The sequence below is a fragment of the Sciurus carolinensis genome, chromosome 8 (genome assembly GCF_902686445.1).
Source record: "Sciurus carolinensis chromosome 8, mSciCar1.2, whole genome shotgun sequence".
NCBI classification, from domain to species: Eukaryota; Metazoa; Chordata; class Mammalia; order Rodentia; family Sciuridae; genus Sciurus; species Sciurus carolinensis.
The window spans coordinates 19,485,903-19,490,320 of NC_062220.1; the positions used below are offsets into that span (position 1 = coordinate 19,485,903).

General features: G+C 41.1%; 1 non-coding gene across 1 annotated transcript; it reads left to right on the top strand.

Moving 5' to 3' along the window:
* The first annotated feature begins 3,727 nt into the window (after positions 1-3,727).
* Positions 3,728-3,802, top strand: Trnat-ugu (transfer RNA threonine (anticodon UGU)). Its single transcript has one exon. It is a non-coding gene; the product is annotated as a tRNA-Thr (tRNA).
* Positions 3,803-4,418: the final 616 nt, after the last annotated feature.

Genomic DNA, 4,418 nt, shown 5'->3' on the forward strand with positions numbered 1-4,418 from the left:
AGAAGCTGGGAAGCCCCAGTGAGGATGTGCTGAGTCAGCACAGAGGCAGGTGCAGTGTCCCTCAGCAGTAGGGGGGCAGCGGGCAGGCTCAGCATTGGTGTCCGTCCTTGGTGTGGGGGCAGGCTGGGGGGCTCAGTGCCGGCATCCTGTAGGGAGAAATCCTAGTTCTTGTCTCAAGTGTGTAAGGAAAACTTGCAGGAAGAAGCATTCCACTTTGACTATCTAGGAAAGTAAACAATTGCCCCAAGTTCACTTGGTGTTACCATGGGAACCCGTATAGGAGCCTGGTGGGCTGATACTCCATGGCACATTGTGATTGGGCAAGAAACCTATAAAATGTATAGCTGTTCCTGCAATAAGCGAGTCTGCAGGCTGCTGGCCACAAGCCTGCTTCCACCCAACTCCCAGAGTCTGGGTCTTGACTCCACAACCTTACCCCAAGTATGAGCTAACCTGGCGCAAGAGAAACTACATTTGGCACCCCACATGCCTCGACTGCTCATGTGCCTTGGGATTGGTGAGTCCCCCCTGATTCGGTAAGGGCCCCTTTGTGTTTTGTGTGCTGACGGTCCTGTGAGTGTGAGCACAGGACCCCTCTTCCCCCTTTCTTCCCTGTTTGTCTTGATTGTCTTGATCCCCGAGAAAAGGCACACACCACCACTTGTTAGGCACCCTCCTGCCAGCGGCTCTACTTTAACTTTCTTTCTCCCAGTGAATTCACATAAGGGATTGATCCCCCCCGCCCATTCAGAACCGCATCACCCTCTGTGGAGATTTTTACCAGAGACACTGTGCAGGCATAAGGCTGTGAACTGACTACTCATGGAAATTCCCTGCTATGCACGAGACATTAGATCCTAAACACCTCTTTGTCGTAAGATAGGTTCCCTTTGTCCTCCCGCTGGTCCCCTATCTTAGGCTTAGGGATACTCATTGCAGGTTACCTCACAGTCCTTCTCTTTGTTCTTGAGAGATTTGTTTACTCCAATCTGCAACTCATCACCACCCTTTCAGTAACTCCACTCCATAACAATGAGAAATCTCCCCCCCTACCAGAGAGCTCGCTGGCCCGCAGTGGTCCTAAAGTGAAACCAAAAGATCTCAACTGTTTTGGGGATGAATCAGTAATCATTGCACCATGGATCACCCTGAAAACATTTGGGACCCCCAAATTTGGATGAGGGTTCTTTACTGACAAGAAGATGACCCTCCAGGCCCTGCTTCAAGCGTTATAACTTCCAAGGACGAGGAGGAAGACACTGATAATAACAAAGGCCTCCCGCCATCTGCTCCTCCCCCTCTATACCCTTGGAATGAACTGCAGTCTGTTCCCTCCGGAGTTCCCTCTGTGAAGCACAGAACTTTAAAAGGGTCTTCTTTTGTCTGTCTAATTGCTCTGGCTAGAGTTTCAAGGACGATATTGATTAGAAGTGGTGAAAGAGGGCATCCCTGCCTCCTTCCAGTTTTTAGGGGGAATGCTTTCAGTTTTTCACCATTTAGAATGATATTGGCCATGGGCTTAGCATAGATGGCCTTTACAATGTTAAGGAATGTTCCCACTATCCCAATTTTTTCTAGTGTTTTGAGCATGAAGGGATGCTATATTTTATCAAATGCTTTTTCTGCATCTATTGAAATAATCATGTGATTCTTGACTTTAAGTCTGTTGATATGATGAATTACGTTTATTAATTTCTGAATGTTGAACTGACCTTGCATCCCTGGGATAAAACCCACTTGATCGTGGTGCACTATCTTTTTATATATTTTTGTATGCGATTTGCTAAAATTTTGTTGAGAATTTTTGTGTCGATGTTCATTAAGGATATTGGTCTGAAATTTTCTTTCCTTCATGTGTCTCTGTCTGGTTTAGGGATCAGAGTGATATTAGACTCTTAGAATGAGTTCCCGCCTCTTCTATTTCATGAAATACTTTGAGAAGTATTGGAATGAGCTCTTCTTTAAAGGTTTTGTAGAACTCAGCTGAGAACCCATCTGGTCCTGGACTTTTCTTTGTTGGTAGACTTTTGATGACTTCTATTTTATTACTTGAAATTGATCTATTTAAGTTGTGTATGTCTTCCTGGTTCAGTTTAGGTAATTCATATGTCTCTAGAAACCTATTGATGTCTTTGAGATTTTCTGATTTGTTGGAACATAGATTTTCAAAATAGCTTCTAATTATATTTTGTATTTCACTCATGTCTGTAGTGATATTTCCTTTTTCACTCTGAATTTTAGTAATTTGAGTTTTCTCTCTCCTTCTCTTTGTTGGTGTGGCTAGGGGTTTATCAATTTTGTTTACTTTCTCAAAGAACCAACTTTTTGTTTTGTCAATTTTTTGAATTGTTTCTCTTGTTTCAATTTCATTGATTTCAGTTCTGATTTTAACTATTTCCTGTCTTCTACTACTTTTGGTGTTGGTCTGTTCTTCTTTTTCTAGGACTTTAAGCTGTACAAATAGGAAAAGAAGAACTCAAACTATCCCTATTTGCTGATGACATGATTATATATTTAGAGGAACCGGGAAATTCCACCAGAAAACTTTCAGAACTCATCAGTGAATTCAGTAAAGTAGCAGGATATAAGCTCAATGCTCATAAGTCCAGTGCATTTTTATACATAAGTGATGAATCTTCAGAAAGAGAAGTTAGGAAAACTACCCCATTCACAATAGCCTTGAAAAAAAATAAAATACTTGGGAATTAATCTAACCAAAGAGGTGAAAGACCTCCACAATGAGAACTACAGAACACTAAAGAACGAAATTAAAACCTTAGAAGATGGAAAGATCTCCCATGTTCTTGGATAGACAGAATTAATATTGTCAAAATGGCTATACTACAAAAAGTGCAATTTGATTCAATGCAATTCCAATTAAAATCCCAAAGACGTACCTTACAGAAATAGAATGAGCAATCATGAAATTCATCTGGAAGAATAAGAAACCCAGAATAGCTAAAGCAATCCTTAGCAGGAAGAGTGAAGCAGGGGGTATCGCAATACCAGATCTTCAACTATACTACAAAGCAATAGTAGTAAAAATGGCATGGTATTGTTACCAAAATAGACAGGTAGATCAATGGTACAGAATAGAGGACATGGACACAAACCCAAATAAATACAATTTTCTCATACTAGACAAAGGTGCCAAAAATATGCAATGGAGAAAAGATAGCCTCTTCAACACATGATGCTGGGAAAACTGGAAATCCATATGCAACAGAATGAAACTAAACCCCTATCTCTCACCCTGCACAAAAATCAACTCACAATGGATCAAGGACCTCGGAATCAGACCAGAGACCCTTCATCTTATAGAAGAAAATACAGGTCTAAATCTTCAACATGTCAGTCCAGGATCAGACTTCCTTAACAGGACTCCCATAGCACAAGAAATAAAAGCCAGAATCAACAACTGGGATAGATTCAAACTAAAAAACTTTCTCTCAACAAAGGAAATTATCAGCAATGTGAAGAGAGAGCCTACAGAATGGGAGAATATCTTTGCCATTCATACTTCAGATAGAGCACTAATCTCCAGAATATATAAAGAACTCAAAAAACTCTACATGAAGAATACAAATAACCCAATCAATAAATGGGCTAAGGAAATGAACAGATACTTCACAGAAGAAGATGTACAAGCAATCAACAGATATATGAAAAAATGTTCAACAGCTCTAGTAATAAGAGAAATGCAAATCAAAACTACCCTAAGGGGGCTGGGGAGATAGCTCAGTTGGTAGAGTGCTTGCCTTGTAAGCACAAGGCCCTGGGTTCGATCCCCAGTACCCCCCCAAAAAACAAAAAAACAAAAACAAAAAAAACTACCCTAAGATTCCATCTCACCCCAATTAGAATGGCAATTAGCAAGAATACAAGCAACAATAGGTATTGGCAAGGATATGGGCAGAAAGGTACACTCATACATTGCTGGTGGGCATGCAAATTAGTGCAGCCACTCTGGAAAGCAGATTCTGATTCCTCAGAAAGCTTGGAATGGAACCACCATTTGACCCAGCTATCCCACTCCTTGGCCTATACCCAAAGGACTTAAAATCAGCATACTACAGAGATGCAGCCACATCAGTGTTCATAGCTGCTCAATTCACAATAGCCAGATTGTGGAACCAACCTAGATGTCCTTCAACTGATGAATAGATAAAGAAACTGTGGTATATTTATACAATAGTATATTACTCAGCTATAAAGAATAATAAAATTATGGCATTTGCAGGCAAATGGATGAAATTGGAGAATATCATGCTAAGTGAGAGAAGCCAATTTCAAAAAACCAAAGGAAGAATGATCTCACTGATAAGCAGATGATGACACATAATGGGGGGTGGAAGGGGGGGCAAGACTGGAGGAAGGAGGGACTGTATAGAGGAAAAGGGGGTGGGAGGGGTGGGGGG